General features: G+C 27.0%; 1 protein-coding gene across 5 annotated transcripts in view; it reads left to right on the top strand.

Moving 5' to 3' along the window:
• The first annotated feature begins 3,826 nt into the window (after window positions 1–3,826).
• The window catches only part of LOC112689118 (serine/threonine-protein phosphatase 2A regulatory subunit B'' subunit alpha), a 29,088-nt gene continuing 14,400 nt past the window's right edge, over window positions 3,827–18,514 (top strand). For 2 of the 5 annotated variants that reach the window (XM_025562641.1, XM_025562648.1), the window contains exon 1: window positions 3,827–4,369. The gene's annotated coding sequence lies outside the window, so the exon portion shown is untranslated. The remainder of the gene's footprint in view (window positions 4,370–18,514) is intronic. The other 3 variants (XM_025562642.1, XM_025562645.1, XM_025562646.1) reach the window with 3 other exon arrangements.

The raw sequence follows: 18,514 nt of genomic DNA, 5'->3' as shown, positions 1-18,514 counted from the left end.
AATGAGTTGAATCAAAGAGTCGACTCCCAACTCTTCAACTTTTTGTTTGAATCAGATTATCACTACTCTAGTCAACTCTTCAAGTCTCGACTCTTGATTCAACTCACAAGTTCACAGTCCATATTCGTGACTAGCTTATCGCATATGAAATTAATTATGACTATAAGCGTTACAAATTTTTAAAGAAAGTCGGAAATCATATTTTAAAAAACAATGGAAATATTAATAACCAAATCCGAGGGAAACTATTGTTTAAGTTGGTATTACATTTTCCAAAAAACTTAACATTTTCGCAAACCGTTATCAAGCGAGTTGAGAGTTGAGAATCGAAAGCCGTGTGTCTACAGTAGTACAGTTGTGAGTTATGAGTTTAACTGAGTCAGTGAATCACTGATTCGCCAACTCTTGTAACACTGATTCGACTCTTCCAGTTCATTTTTAGAGTCGACTAGCTCATGAACTACACATCCCTCGTATTTAGTATAATTAAAATGTTATACATGTTGACCATGTTTATGATTTTTTAGAGTTCTTACTTTTTATATATCTAGCCTAATTAAAAAATCGTTTAACAACAATAATTTAAACCATCAACATTTCTAAAAGTATTTTAACTTTGTATTCATTTTTTTAAATGTTTATTAAATAAGAAAATTATAAAATTCATTTCAACAGTATATATACCAATAAATTACTACATTTTAAATAAAGGCACTTTAACATCAGGCTCAGTGTACACTATACAGTGTTTATTCACTATTGTAACCAATATGTATAATTATTTTATAATATGTATCTATATAAAATTAGAAAGAGTGTAGATTAACTTTACTGAGTATTCAGAAGATAATCGCAAATACTATTTTTATTGGGAATGGACAATGGAATATGTGATGTAAATAATATATATATATATATATATAAATATATAACATACAACAACTGCAATAGTAAACACAATAGTAATATTGTATCACCTTGAAATTCCGCCAATTGGAAAAAAAAATATCAATTTATAGGAAAAGAGTAATGATAATTAAATTAAAAAACACAATAAGCCCAGTTTGAAATAAAATCCACTGTCATTGAACAGTATATAATGTAATGTATATATTGATCTAACTGTATGATGTACATCATATAGTATATTATATGTATATGTACATAAATAATACATAAGATTTTTTTTGCCAACATTTTTTTTTAAACATTGTACTAAATATGGTGCCTATAATATAAATACACATGCATTCGTTTTACATCGTAGTTACGTTACACCGACCCCATATTTATATAATGCGAGTGGTTTTGAAAAACTAAAAAAAAAAGTATTAAAAGTATTGATAGGTATCTGCTACACATCACGTTTTAGACTATAAACGCGCATGCATGCATGAAAATCTGAAAAACAACAGATAGTATCGAAAATTAATCGTACAACTTATAAGGTTTACAAAAAAAAAAAACAACCATCTAAAAGTTGCTAAATCCATTGCGATAATTATACGCTATCATGAATTGCGGTATTTAGAATATATTAACACAGTTATTCGAATTGTGTGAAAATTTTTTTAACGGTCGGCCATGCGATTACAATGAATTAAATAATAATATTTATGCCTTCACGTTGAGGAACATACGATGACTACAAAATACAGTAGTTTTTATTACGATAACTGGTGGATGTTAATGAATTATGCAACTTTTTTTTTTATTAATATCTTTACAGACAAATATCTCCGCATTTTATTGAATTTATTCATTATTTCGGGTGTTTTTCTACATGCGAGCTGGAATCAATCGTTATAGTTTAAATTAATTTTTTTAAATATTTTCCTCATCGAGAAAAACCCTGAGATTCCTCGTAGAGCACTACAGACTTTAACCCAATGAAGATTCGTGAATCATTTGTTTCAATTATTTTCAATACGTCCATTTAAAAAAATATAAATTTGTTATTGATCAGTTCAGACAGTGGTGCTTCTATAGGTTGTCAGTTCACTGGTCCTCTAAGGAGATGGGTGTGGATAGACAGTGATAATATAGATCTAAATAGATTATAGGGGATAATAATATGTCATTGTATTTATAGCTAAACAAGTTTTTGGAAAACCTGTAGGCGACATTGAATCTAAAAGGTATCTTTTTCAAATGCCTATAGGGTGTTTTTCAAAAATATTTTTCTTGAGGGCATCGTGCCAAGAGTGTTTTTTCGGAGCATCGACACTTAATCTCCGACTCTAGTACAATAAAAATAAATTTATTATCAATGTTGACTATTAGATTACGAACGCGTCCGGGATCTCCGGATGAAATTGTATCGAGGAGCTCCTATTTCTAAAGATTTATAAATTATCATAATAATCATTGTAATCAATTCCGAATCAATGCATGGATCCAAAGAGCCCATGCCAAGGCACTCGGGATTTGGAATACCTCAAATTTATAAAAAATAATATATTTGTCAAATATTATATATTATAAATATTTGTCTAATTAAGTATATTAGTAGCTAATAACAATAATTTATGTGCTAAGATAACATACGTACCTACCAACATTTATGAATTCAAAGGCCCCCGATATATATTAGACCCTAGGGCGTATTTAGACTTACTTCTAGAGGGGGTGGGGGGGCGACTCAAATTTTTTCTATAATTCAGGCTCAAAATGTACAAGTAAATTTTTTGGTAATATTTATACCAGGTGAATCCTTAATATTTGTAATTTTTTTTTTTTTTATCTCATGCCAAATCCACATAGAATGGTCTTTTGTGTAGTTCTTTTTTAACACCTATCTGTATTTTGAAAGTTTCGCTTGTATTTTATCTAATTTTTTATTAAGTATAGATTGAGTCTTCAATTAAAATAATATATATTATTTATCGTTATGGGACATATAAACGTTATAAGCAATTGAGCGTTTAACGCTATAAATAATTTAAACGTTATTCAATTTAAGCGTTTAAACGTTATACAAATTTAAACATTTAAAAAATTTTCCGTTTACCGTTATTGACAATTAAAACGTTATGAAAAATTTAGCGTTTTGCGTTATTTAATTAGTGTACAATTTAAAACGTTTTCAAATGTAGTAATACAATAAAATAAATCATAATTTTTGTTTCTTAATAAAATACCCATTACTTATATAAAAATTGTCTCGGTCTAAAAATTCTCGGGGGGGGGGGAGGGCGATTGCCTCAAATATGCCACTGCTAGGGCCTCACATACCCTGAAAACGGATCTGATTGCAATTTAAATTTTTTACAGTACTAATTACTTATGACATTTGGTAGACTAAAAGAAATACTGTTATAAAAAAATGTATTGTATAATTTGTGTATCATTAAAAAAAAATATTAAGTTGTATATAATAAGATAATATTTATATAAAATTGTAGTATTTTAAATAATTACGTTAACTGTATAGTTAATTTAATTGTTTGTGTGTTTTAAATAAGGCACCATTAAAAAATTATAATATTTTTCACTCTTTATAGACACTTTTTTATCATTTTATTTTTATGAGATAACATTTTTAGGGGATCATCGGAAGGAATGTATCCGGGGCCCTTCAAGTACCAGGCTGACAATGGTTGTTATTATTATGTGTTATTATTTGAACGGACACAAATGTGATATCGTAATAAGTCGTGTTCGGCGACAATGAACGGTTTTGCCACCCACCGGCCGCCGGCGGCGTCGTGCAGTGGTGCCCAATCGGCCGGGCCGCCGTTGCTGCTGTTACGGCGCGGGCCATACGATTTGAATGGGCGGTGTCGGCGGCGGCCACGGCGGGCGCACCCAGTCATCAATCAAACGGTAGTGTGGAACGGTACACTTCTTGTCGCACACTCGCACTACATTTTCAGTGTGCATTCCGGTCAGTGCTGTACACGCACACGCGCACTGTTCGCTGTGCCGCTGACGATATTTCGTACGTTAATAATAATATTATTTTTATTATTATTGTTGTATTACTTGGAAAGTATATTATTCGCTCCCCTCCTCATATTGTCGCGATTATCGTCATAGTTGTTGTTGTTGTCAGCGTCGTTCTCCCGTGGTGATAACTCGTCGTCTCATCACCGATAACGCTCCGCGAAGTGGACGATGTAGGTTTCCATCCTGTCCGGCGTACACTATACTAGCCCGTGAGTGCGTTTTTTCATTTCGTCATTTTCCGTGTTTCATACCCTTAGTTTTTCGTCATCCAACCGTTGTAATAATATCGTTATCCCATTTTTTGTTTTTTTTTTTTTTTTTTTTTTTGTCACCGTTACTTTTTGGGTAGAGCTTACAAGCCCGTCTTGCTATGGTACAGTCTAACATCTGCAGGAACAGATTTCGACCAACACGATGCTACGTAAGTACCCATAGATTTTTATTGCCATCATGGTATTATTCAGTCAATCTATTACAAGAATCGTTATGCTCGTAGTAATTCAATCGATGCAAAACGATAGACCTGCTGTGTAATCCTTACAATTTTAGCTTTGTTATTTCATTGGTCTCTATTACGTACACACATACACATTCAATTCGTACCCATGCGTATTGTATATTCTGGCCGATGATCAAGAATAATAGTGTTAAGACATGTTTTTTTTGTACTAACCATTTTTCTATACTACCTTAGATCACATGACACATACATGTTTATCACTATTGGTTACGTTAAATAACATTTTGTTATTAGTAAGCGTGTAAAACAAACACAAATATTATCTTCTCGGTATTTAATTCATTTAATTTGTGATTTTTTTTATTCTAAATACATTAAAACAACTACCTTCTCATTGAATCCTAAATGTACTTATACCTGTTGTGATATTACATTACTTCATGTCAACTAGATATAACATATGGAGAAGAATAATTTTATAACATCAATTAATATTTTTTAATGAATAGTCTTCTGATATAAGTGAAATGTAAGAAATAAAATAGTATTAGGGAATTTAGTCTTAAAGAAAACTTAAACATGAGATTTCCTTTTACTTAAAGTTTTTGCTGTATGTAGTGCTATAAGAGCCTCCTATTTTTTCTTAATGAAACTATTTCTGTTTTGTTTACACGTTATGTGTATAGTGAAACATTAAATGGACACTTGATTAATACATGATTAGGTGAAATATTTTCTATTTATCTATTATTGTTTGTTTGATTTAATTTTGCTAGTTGTTCTTATTTTCTTAAAGTACTTATTTATAGCTTTATTTACTCGTTAATGTTTATTTGTATATCACCAATGGTTATCTAAACTATTTTTTATCAAAAGATTCTTAATTATGTAATTATATTATGTATTTAAAGAAGTTCATAAACTATGTTAAATAGTTGTTTTCACTGGATATAATTATAAAAATTATAAAATATTCATACCTATTATAATGATCCATAACCAGTTTTTATTTTAAAATTCTTGTTATAAAATTTAGGTTTAATATAGATTGAGTTTACAAGTTTTCTTTGATAATGTAACATATGTATATATTACTACCATACACTTTTAAACATATGTTTAAATATATAATATGTATGTATCTATTCATATTAATATTTAAATATTAAAACAGTACTTATATTGTAAAAATCGGAAGTTTAATTAGAGCTAAGTTTTTTATTGAAGCGAATCAATTATATTTTGTACAAAATTAACTATAAAACCATTTTTATACTAATAGTTGGAGTATACCTAATAGTTATAAGTATAAAATTAAATTTGAGTGTTTTATAGAATTGCTTACCATGTTATGTAATTTTCCTGGGTACTTTATACAAATTAAATATATATATATAAATTATATAAATTATACTTCATTAAAACACATTTTTAATCATAACATATCTTAAAATGTTTGATGCACTACTTATCTGTATTTTCTTACTTATCTATATAGATCTTATTTACAAAATATATTTTAAAACTAAACCATAGCCCTTTTTTTAAACCAACTTGACAGATGTATCTCCCTGCCTTTCCCAACTAATATACCTTTGTTAAGTGTATTTGTGATGATATCATAGTAATACGCTGACACACCATGTAAAGGAGATCAAAGTAATTTAAAATTAGATAGACCTACACCTCTGTATAAACAACACTACAACTGTTACACCTAGTACAATAATAGCCGGTGATGGGAATTGACTTTCAATAATTTCTATTGTTTCTATATTACTATGCCTATTGGATAAGAAAAAACATGTAGTACAAGGTAACTTTTTTGTGGGAAGTATAATTATGAGTTTTAACTTGCCAAAGAGTATTGTATACCTGTGTGTATGTTGGATGGTGTGTATCAAATTCAATACGCTTATAAAATATTTTTACAGGGAGTTTTAATTTGTCACTTTAATATTAATGAAGTACGTAGCTAATATTTAACTTAATTCTAATACCTTTATAAATGTTGATTATATCTGTTACATGTATATTTTATGAAAAATTGTTGATTGTTATATAATATATATATATTATATGTATATATCGCATTAAAAAGTTAAAAATGTTATGATGTTAAGAATATTATTAATTAAATCGGAGAAATCGTCCAGATAATATTGTATTTTACCCATACCGGATGCTGGAATGTTATGGCATTAGTTTGAGAAACCATTTTTGTATATTTCCCTCCAAAACTGTCGTACGCTCAATCTTACATTGTTTGCACCATACATCACATACGTGCGTAAGACGTGGGTGTTTGTGCAGGTAAAATAACTCTACGAACACATGATTTTGACCCTATTAAAATTGCGTGTGTAGGTAGGTGTTCCTTATTATATTTACATTCCTTATTCCATTCATTATCATTTTTAGTCATCTAAACTTGTAGGTTTTAATACGTTGTGTAGGTCGTAGGATTATCCGAACATGTAGGCTACGAGGATCCTCGAGATATTCATTCATTTATATTTTATATTTATACATTATTGCCTTGTATGTTCAACACAAACTCGATTTGATATATTAGTATTTGCGTTTTACATACATTTTACATTATAAAACAGGCTTAATAATGGTCAATAAAAGAAAAGAAATTAATTTTTAATATCTAAATTATGATTACGACATAGTCCTAAGTAATGTGAATTCAACTTCAACGTTTTTACTGAATTGTACTACGTACAGTGTTTTCTATATAAAAAATCGTGCAAGATAAGAGCTCTGAAACAGCTGTATACAATGGGTTCTTAAAATAATTTCGTCATTCCAACTATTGCATTTATATGTTATTGCTATTAATGCATTGTCAGTTAAAAATATAAGGATAGGTATATATAAATATATATATATATTATTACTGTGAATTAGAAAAGCTTATCTAATAGTGTCGTTACTCAGTGCCCATTGAAGCGTAATTTTAAAATAATGTTACATTTCCATTATAACTATACATCAATTGGGATAGGTAAACTACATAATTTATAATATTAATAATTACAATTAAACGGACAATTATGTATATTTTTTTTTCTTTAAAAAGTGCTCTTTGGGGAAGCAATTTAAATTATTTTTCACATAATAATTTTACACGAAATTTTTTATTCAAATAAATTTGATACACTGCCAATAATTATATAGGTACTACAATTTTTTACGCCTATAAAGGTGTTATCATAATTCGAACGTCTTGTCGAAAAAATGTCTTATAAGATATGTTTAATAATATACGGATTGTATTAGGTATGAATACATTTTAAATTGTATTTTAATAAATTCCATATGCATTCAAAACTAACTTCATCACTTAAAAATGAAATATCTCACTTAAAAATGAAATATCTATGTTATTTACTGTACAAATAATTTTAAAGTACTATAAAATGGAATTACTAGGACTAACTACACCTCAACCCTCAAGAATTATGCCTAGATCAGTGATGTTCAACCATTTTAGTTGGCAGGCCATTTTAGTAAACAATTATCTTCGAACGGAACACCAAATATAAAAGTATGAATAATGTTAATATTAATCTAATAATATAATTTTGTAACCCATTATAGGTATATAATATATAGGTAGGTATAGGTAGAATTTATTTTCATTTATTTTATTGATTATTGAATAGATTACAGATACATAAAGTACACACTGTAAGTACACATTAATTTGATCAGTAGGTACGCTCTTTTAAGTGTACATATCATATCGACATAAAATCGTAAAATTTCTATTTAAAAATATCCAAAAATAAAATTAATAAATAATATCGTATTTTATAGTAATTTTAATTTTTTTTAAAAATTTGAAACTGATCACATAGAATACTTTCGCAGATCACAGATTGGATACCACTACTCTAGATGATAATTCATATTTTACGTATATTTTAAAACATTTTATTGTCATGTATGACGTTTTTTATGTATGTAAGACGTTTTATTACAATTTCATTATATATAAAATAAAAATTAATACCTAATTCTTTGATTTATACACATTTTATAAATTGCCATTTTAATTTAATGACATTGAAATTTTCCACGAATCAGCCAAGTATACATCGAAAAATAAATAATAAAAACTGCTAACGAAATAGTTATTTTATATCTTCATTAAAAAATAAATCTAAAAATATGTCTTTCATATATTAAATTACATTTTTATATTTTTGAAAATGTATATACCACAAATTTCAATAACGTAATATAGGTACAATTTTTTTTACTTTTGATAAAAAAAAAAAAAATATCATAAATTAATTTTTTTGTGCATGTTTATTTTTAAGCTATAAATATTTGGATGTAGATCGTTTGGACGAGTACATATTCTACTAAATATACCATTTGGGCGATTACGTATAAGTACTTTTTTAGATATTGATATTGTTTCGTCGGGTGGATTTTACGCCAAGTATTGTAGATTTACGTACTTTTAATAGGAAAAATATTGTCTGGGTGGTCGGTTAATTAATACAGGATATATATCAAAAAATAATTAATACAGAAATACACAAATATGAATTGCGTTTAAGTGTTGGTTAAAATACCGCAGTACTGTTAACAAATAAAAATAAATAAAAAAGAAAATGAAGGAGGCGCCCTACACTCAATAAACAATAATAATAAAAAAAAAAAATAATAATACAATTTAATTTAAACAATAAATATAATAATAAGCCGCTGAACGTTACACTGTGCGGTCGATAACACTTGGGTCGATTTTTAATATTTAAGAAATATTTAAATAAATGTTTAAAGTGTTCGGTTAATTAATTAATTTTATATAAATGATAAACCAGGCAGTGAATACGAAGATTTATCTCCAAATAAAATAATATATTTTTTAAATACGCACCTATTACTTTTGTAGATGTGGAAAGATAATTTTCAAGATATAATCATTTGTTGACTGACAAACGTTAATTAATAGTTTTTGAAAATATAACTAAAATAATTGTCATACAATGTAATATATATTTAGGAAAGAAAATTTAATTTAGGATATATTTTTTTTCTTATAGATAATAATTACCTACAAAATGATTTTGGTTAAGTAAATTCCTTTAAAATAAAGAAAGAAAAAGTATTTACAGTAGAGTTACATAATTTTAAATGTAATTTTTTTATGTATTATTTTAATTAAATGTTCAAAAATCAAATTTTATATTCTTACTAAATTTTAGGTGCATATATATATATATATTTTTTTTAATACATATTTAACACATTAGTACATATAATTATGCATGTTTAAGATTTTTAGCGCATATTTGGTTAGTTTTTAATGCATTTAATCCGCGCTCTAAATATAATGTTCAATTTGTACTGTATATCTGTAATCTTATTTTTGATAGTAATAGTTATAATTATTAGTAGGGTGCGGATTTTTATGTAATAAAAAAGTCAAGATATGTTAATATTTATGTTCTTATTTTTGCCAAAATATATATTAAAAAATGTGAAATATTTAACAAAAATAATCGGTGTTTAACATACATTTTTAATTATTAATCAATAATTATCCATCTAATTATCTTCATTGTTGTCTTCGAAACAATTGGTTCAAACGTACACTTGGATATTTTCAAATTTGGATGTACTGCTGTTAGATATTAAAATCGACTTGTAGCGACTAAAGGTGCATTCAACATCGACCAAGAATAATAGGACGTATTTCATACTACATATGTCAGATGGTGTTTTTTCAATAACATTTTTGTCATTTTTATTTATAAGAATATCTCTAATAGTTTTAATTGTTTGTAAACCAATGTTATTACCGAGTACGTAGTTTAATTTATTTTTTATTATAATTCCGGATTCTCCTTCAACTTAATTTAATTTAATTTCTGCATTTTCCACTATCGCAAGACTTTCAATTTTTATTAGATTTAATGTTTCTAATTATTTTATTACTTTAACCAAGAAACAAAAATGTGTGGAAATAAATGTTAAATAATTTTTGAGGTCATTATTTTGCATAATATCAGAAGCTTGTATAATAACGATTACAATATATGAATCAAGATTTGAAATAACTTCTTTAAATTAATTCCAATATCATAATTTTAATTCAAATAAAAACTGTTTAAGTATGAAAATGTGAAATATTTACAAAATATCAAAATATTGGTAAAATATTTAAAAATATATATTAACATTAAAACATGTGAAAATATGTAAAATAAAAAAGTCCCATATCATTCAGTGTATTATGAAATGTGTTTATTTTTAATCGAAATTGAGAAATTTACATTCAGTGAAATTATGTATTTACATCAAAATTCGCGTCCTAATTATTAGTAACGATATCGTCAGGTCAGAGCGTCTGATAACCGTCACCAGATTCTTCGTGCATATAAAAATAATTTCATTCGCCTAAACGGACTATTTATTTTTCCGTCAAAATGATTACCTTACACCAAACGACCATCGCCCAAATATACACTGTTAACAGTCCATGAAATGGTTTCTATATGAAGTCCAAGAAATTGGTTGAACTTAAAACGGATTTTACAGTTTATTCTATTTATTTTAAGTAGCCTCGGAATATACCTGTACAACGGAATAAATTTTTAAGAAATTATATAATAGTACTTTAATTTAATTATTTATTAATTTTTAGGTTATTTTATTTATTAAACATTAAGCAGATGTATCAAATAACTCAGTTATCCACATACATTATGGTTAATGACATAATAGTTCATAAAATTCTATATTGATGTACTCCTATCAGTCATGTTTAATAAATAAATATATGGTGACTAGTGTTTTAAAATTTTTAATATTAATATTGCTAACAACTAAAATTCACAATGGTCGATCATTTTATGATATGTTAAATTTTTTCGTCATTATAAGTTCAATATTGATCATTATTTTTCTCGTTCAATAAAGTATAAATATTAAAAAAAAACTAATCAACTCATAATATTTCGAGTATTATTAGAGCAATATTTTTGTCTACATTTTTTCATTAAAATCGCTTTTTAATTTTCAATTATGTTTTTGATAAGTAATCTTATGTTTTTTTAACTCTGTTTATTAGTATTTTTTCATTTATACTGTAAATTAATATCATAATAGTTCAATAAAATTTTTTAATATTTCAGCTAATAGCTATAATACCACAGATATTGATGGGTATTTTTTTTTGTAAATACCCAATATATACCGGATTTTTATCCTGCATATTAAGTAAATTTGGTTTTTTTTTAATTTATGGAACAATAAATTAATGATCTTGCTAACTACAAATTATAAAATATTAAAATATAATTAATATAAAAAATCTACATCCATAATTTTCAAAAGTTGGTATTTTAAATTTATATATTTATTAATTAGTACATATTTTTATAATGAAATATCTATCACATATTTACATAAATACATAATGTATATGGATATCATTTAATAATCGTAGATTGAGAACAAATTGTAATACTTAAACATAAAATATTTTGTCGCCAAACAGATTATTGATAAATCTCATTTATATTCTTGAAAATATTTTTATTCATCATATTGTAGACACAAAACAATATACGAGTACGTAAGAATAATATGAAATTTTTTAAGTTTAATCAAGCTTCAAAAAAATCAAATCATAATATCCTTCAGATAAAGTAACAAAAATAATAATAAATATTTAAAAGGACAAAAAAACCTTGGATACCTAACCCGGTAAATGCCCAAAATACTTACCTACCTATTGGGTATACCTATCCACTACTAAAACTTATTTTTTGTTAGTAATCATGAAAAACGCATTTATTACTTACTTTATCCTAATGAAACTATCGCACGTTGTGTAAATCCTAGATAATATATCTAAGAAGTAGGTACTCGTGTACAAAAATATAATAATTATAAAACCTTTAAAAATATAAATAACTTTGTTTAATTTTCAAATTTAGATTGTTCTAAAATATTTATCGAAAAATGTAGGCTCTCACTGTATTGATCAGAATATAATTTAAGTACCTACCTAACTTATAATTTATTTTTACATAAAGTTTCAAAAAATCTTTGCTGAAAAAAATTATATGAATGACTGTATACCATTGTATCATATCTTATAGAACATAATTTCATTAGTATAAAAAAATGTTTTGATATTAGAACTATTCTACTCTTAAGTAATTACTGAGTTGTATAAAAACGTAGGATCGACTATAATGTTCCAACAATTATAGAGAGAAAGTATTTTTTATGCGGTATGAATTTTAATTAAATTGTTACCTTATTGATTGAAAAAAACTTCGTTTTTATGACTAGAACATTGAACAATAAACTTTACTAGTTGTATTTTTGTTAAAAAATAACGTCTCAAAATACCTTAAAAAGTTAAAAGTTAAAAAAAATCTTAGTGTCTATTTTCAAATATTCTACATTTTTAAATGATTATGAAACAACGTTATTTTACACAGAAAGTTTCATATGTATATTGTTAAAAAACTAATAAAAAAAAAATAAAACATCTTTATATAGTTTGTATTGTATATCATAATTGCCTAACTATGAAGACCATGGTGCTGTCGTTTAATATTTTTTTAATTTGTTATAATAGCACACATTTTTATCAAATCCTTTTATTATTTTTTAACACTCTAAAATAATATAGCTTGCTAATTTAACACTGGTTTTATTGATTGTTGTGGTTTTTAATACAAATGATTCAGTATAATTTTTCAAAAACTAGTGGGAATTTCAAACTATTGTTAATAAAATACTTTGATGTTTTTGTGGTTTATTATATAAAATAGTACCAATTATTAAAATATAGAAATCAAAGTAATTTTTTTAATTTTCTTTATTAATATTATGTTATGGTTGTTGTGTTTACTTCTTGTTTTAATTGAACAACTATTCTAACCTTATATAAACCATAACAATTATTAGACCATAAAAAATTCTTATTACTTATTCTGATGTATTTATCCATGTTGTTAATTATTTATGAAGATCTAATATTTAAATGTAATAGAGTTACGTCTAGTAATAGATTTGAATTGCATGAAATATATTCAAGATATGATAAACTTACATATTATACATAAATGGTTAACAATTGGTGAAATCCTACCTTAAAACCTTAGTGTATTTTTATTATTTTTTATTCTCATTTTAGTCGTGACAATTTATATCGAATCAAACGTTCAATTAAGGGCTATTATTCATGTAGATATATTATTTCTTCAGTAAAGCTACTGACAATATATTATTATTTTTTATAAATGTATATGATATGAAGAAACGGTACAAGCAAGTCTATAATAAATACGAATAACAAAAAATTAAATTTTCAATAAGCACACGTTATATCATTGGTCGTGATATAATACGAGCACGACATGCTATAGAACTTGTTGAATGTTTTATTATTACATTAATACTATAATGTAAATTGGCGTATCCAATCATAAGTTGCTACACTTAAAATTACCTTGACCCGTAATTGAAGATACAAAAAAAAAAAGAAAACATAAATTACTAAAACCAAATTTGATTATATCGAGAGAGAAAGAGAGAGAGGCTTTAACTGTCTATGGTATGCGTGTGGCTTTTTATAATAATTACCGTAAACGGGGTTGATGTGTGTCCATGGTGGACAGTACGCTCACACGAAACACGTTCGTGTAAGATCAATTACGAATATTAAACTTGCCGACTACATTTTCATGTTAAAAGTTCCTTTTATATATACACGCAAACTAACAAAATAATATTTTATGTATAAATAATAACATAGCCAACATTTCGATTCTTCAAATCAATATTAATACTTGTTAAAAATATTTTGTAATGTAAATTTGTTATTCTTAATTTTTTTCATCCGGATTTGTTCTACGAGTTTTACATTCAAATGATCGTTACTACAATAGATAGACATTCGTAAATAAATATGTGTAATGATTACAATTAACAATACTAGTTAAAAAAAAAGAAAAGTATACCGGCCGCCGTCGATCTGTCAATGACCGCGATGGCAGTGTGTATGTGTGTGTGTGTGTGTGTGAAGATGTAGCTACTGTACGTGTATACTATATGTGCCGAAATACTAAAACGAACGTCACCATGTAACGGTAAATCTAATTCATACACATATTTTTCTTTCGATTATCGATATAGTTTAATTTTGTTTACGTTTGATGTTTATAACATTGTAGATCAATAATTTTTTGATTTTTTTTCTTAACCAAATTATATGGTATACATGAAAAATAATTATGCTAAATATTCTATTTTTTAGTCTTATACTAAAATAAGTACAATATGGTGTACTATTCATACTTTTGTGGAATATATCTGGTCTTTAAAGTCCAATGTATAGAATTTCAAAATCTTCTGTATAAGAGCTTTTTGGATTCTGATTTTAGTAGTTATAAAATTTAAAGGAATATTGGTTGGATAAAATTTCGTGTATGTGTATTGTATTTTTATTATACTCGTATGTGTATGTATATATATTGTTTAGTAATGTGAAAACGCAGAAAGTTTTTTTGTGATGTATAATTTATGATCGTGGTATGTGTTTATTATTGGTTCATTGTGTATACATACGTTAAATATCTGCAACTAACCATGTATATTATAATACTATATTCGTGATTATGTAACAGGACTGATTAGTCCAACGAATTATTGATTCAAATTATAAACGCGTACACGGTAAAAGTTTTGTTTTAACCATATGCATTTTATCCTATGTATGTATATTTACACGAAGTTATGGGTCTACATAGAGTTATGGATACTTAACCTATACAATAAACATTAAATACGTTTGTATGTCTTCAAAATCCCTCAGAAGAAACACATAAAAATTATATGTATTTATTACATTATATGTATTATTACACATATTTATGACTTATCACATTACCCTGCACAATACCACTTTTTCAGATTTGTATTGCCTGCAAAAACCGTCGTTCGTTAGCAAATCGAGTTATTAATTATTTAAAAATATTCCTATTTTGTTTCATCAGATCTATATATTATAAGACAATTTTATTTTCTACTTATCCCAAATGGAAAACCGAGAACTTTTTTTAGAGGCTCAATGACACAGTAATTAATTTCAAAAATGTTTAGCTGTTTCACCTGCAAAAGAGTACAAATGCTTGGACCAATACTAAAATGATTAATTTTTCCAGGTTGAGCATGAGAAATCCCTTTCCCCGTGACATCCTTGATTGTGCGCCATAGGATTCGATTTGATTATACATGTAATGTATGCAACACATTTGTACTCATTTAAATTTATTCGGTATCTATAATATACTATGAACCGTGTAAATTAACTAGTTTTTTGCTATAGACGAACACGTGTCACCTTTACTTACGTTTGTAATTCAATAACATGCACTACACTTATACTATATATATACGCAGACGATTAAGCGAGCGGAACAGACCGCGACTACGTACCGTGGTTGTGAAATTGCGTGAGGATTACGGTTATGGTCGCGATACTCCTTTGCTTATCGGTATAAATACAACGTATAATATTATAATGGTCTCGTAGTACACCGGACTAACCGCAGTGGTGGCAGAGGCTACTTCGACGCCCAACTGTCCAAGAATTCGCGAATGATTCGAATCGTTTCAATTAAAATGTATACATTTAATCGGCAAAGTAGGTAGGTATATCCATCCATCTTTGTATTAAGACGGTATGCGATTTGCTCAAATTTGTTTATATATATATATATATATATATACAACGTTGTTGTACCTAAACTCTCGCCGCATAGTTTGGCGTACGTCTGAAATCTAGCGCGCGCATGATACCCGTACCATTATTATTATGTTGCCGTACGTAAAAATCGCGCGCGCACACAGATACTCGTGATACTCGTCGTATACTTATAACATTACTATTATGTTTTATTTTTACCTTGTGTGTATTATTACATAGGTGTGCGCCTTTACCAACTGTGTATCTAATTTATTTTGCTAGTAAGCTTCGCATTCCACGTGTTCTAAACGTATTTTACTAGTCTTTATTCGTTGCATTATTATATTTGATTTTTTTTCAGGGATTTTTTCTGACGGATTCAAAATAATTCCTGTTACAGTGTATAGTAAATAATAAGCGAACTTGTATTAACTGTGCACGTATACGACCGATGAAATACGCAATCAAATATAATTCGGGCGTAGTAAGGGAGCATCATAATTTTACGGTATACAAATATTAAACTATAGTTATATACTTTATACTTAAACTTTATAAGGTTCTATATATAATTTTCTCTTGCGTGTGAGTTTTATTTGGGGTATTTCCTCCCCTATAACATTGAAATACATTTCTAGATAATCCTGTAAAATTCTAGACGTATTTTCGTCAAATACTTGTTTCTGTGTGAACAACAAAGAGAATTATGCTTAGTAGTTTCGTGTTGAATTTAAACAAAATTATATGTATATATTCTTAGTTATAATATAAGTATTGAAAGTCTTTAAAAGTATTGTTCAACACAACAATGGGAATTGAGAACAAATACATAGCTGGAAAACTTGTACAGAAAGGAAGATATTGTATAATTTACTAAAAGTATAAGAATGCATAAGCTGGACATGCGTGGTGAGAAGACTGATGCCTAATAAAAGAAATAATGATTTAAACTTTCGCGGAAAGGAGACCAAAGAATAGACTTCGAAATAGATGGATAGACTGCATAAATGAGATATGGAATGAGGAAGCCCAAGAAGTTGAAACAGATTGGCAAAATATAGCATATGATAGAGAGAAATTGTAAGAGATAGTTTTAGCGATAAAGTTCTTTAATGGAACGTAAAGCCGGAAAAGAAATAATATTAATAATGTAAGTATTTCACGGTTTTCCAATCTTGTTTAGGTTAACAAGCTAAATTATACTGTCAAAATAATATTTTTAATGCTCTATTAATTTATTAAATATTAATTTTTTAGGTATTCCATAACTTGTTAAAAAAATATAATCTTTAATTGTATTTTATTATTTTCTTAAACCAATGGTCCGTAACTTATATATATAACTATAAACCTGTAGTCTATAGGCTGAACGTGGCTGACCCGTATGTCTATTCACTTGACCCGTTTTAGAATTAGCGAAAATAAAATGTATGTGACTATTTTTTCAAGACCTGTAATTTTTTCAATTTTTTTTTTTTTTTATGCTTAAAAAAGTTTATTAATCACTATTTTAACTGTTTCTGTACTAAATACTTCCATAAAAACTACTATACATTTCAATGTACAGCTATGTTAAAATTGATTATTTTAGTAAAATGTTCTCAGATTTATTTTAATGTCGATCCTTAATTACAACTAAAAATTTATTTTGTTTTTTTTGCTATTCATTAAAATAATTAACCGGGCGTTACCCGAAGAAACACAAATCAATAATGACGAGTGTCGCAACTAAAACTCTTTGTTAAAAAAAAGAATCTTTTCGTTGTACACTTTACATTTTCATTGGCAACATTTTAGCCTCTTTAAAATTATCAGTTTATATAGAAACATTATCTAATAAACAAAATATTTCTTTTTTTATTATCTTACATTTATAACTTATAATTATATTAAAAGTTATTTGCGAGGTCTAATCAAAAAGTAACGAGACTATTAAAAAAAAAATTTACAAATTTATTAGATAAAGTTATTTACACTCCATTTCCTTCTGAGTCTACACATGTTCTCTAACGTTCCTGCCATTTTTGAAAACACCTCTGAAAGTCATTTTTAGAAACACCTCGTAGCTGCTCCATCGCATTTCATTTTATTTTATTTACATCTTAAAAACATTTACCCTTAAGCGCCATTTTTATCTTTGGGAATAAAAAAAAATCACATGGAGCTAGTTTATGGTCTGGTGAATAGGGGGGTTGTGAAACAACTGGGATATCATGTTTAACCAAAAACTGCTACACAACATGAGCTGAATTATCGTGATGCAAAGCAGTTTTAAAACAAATTTGGCTGAATCAGTCGTCAATATGGTTTGAACTGATCCAAATGACATTTGGAACTCATTACTAAGTTTCATGATTGTCAAACGACGG

This window comes from Sipha flava, unplaced genomic scaffold (assembly GCF_003268045.1).
Source record: "Sipha flava isolate LNK unplaced genomic scaffold, YSA_version1 42_pilon_pilon, whole genome shotgun sequence".
NCBI classification, from domain to species: Eukaryota; Metazoa; Arthropoda; class Insecta; order Hemiptera; family Aphididae; genus Sipha; species Sipha flava.
This window is presented reverse-complemented; position numbering and strand designations above follow the sequence as displayed.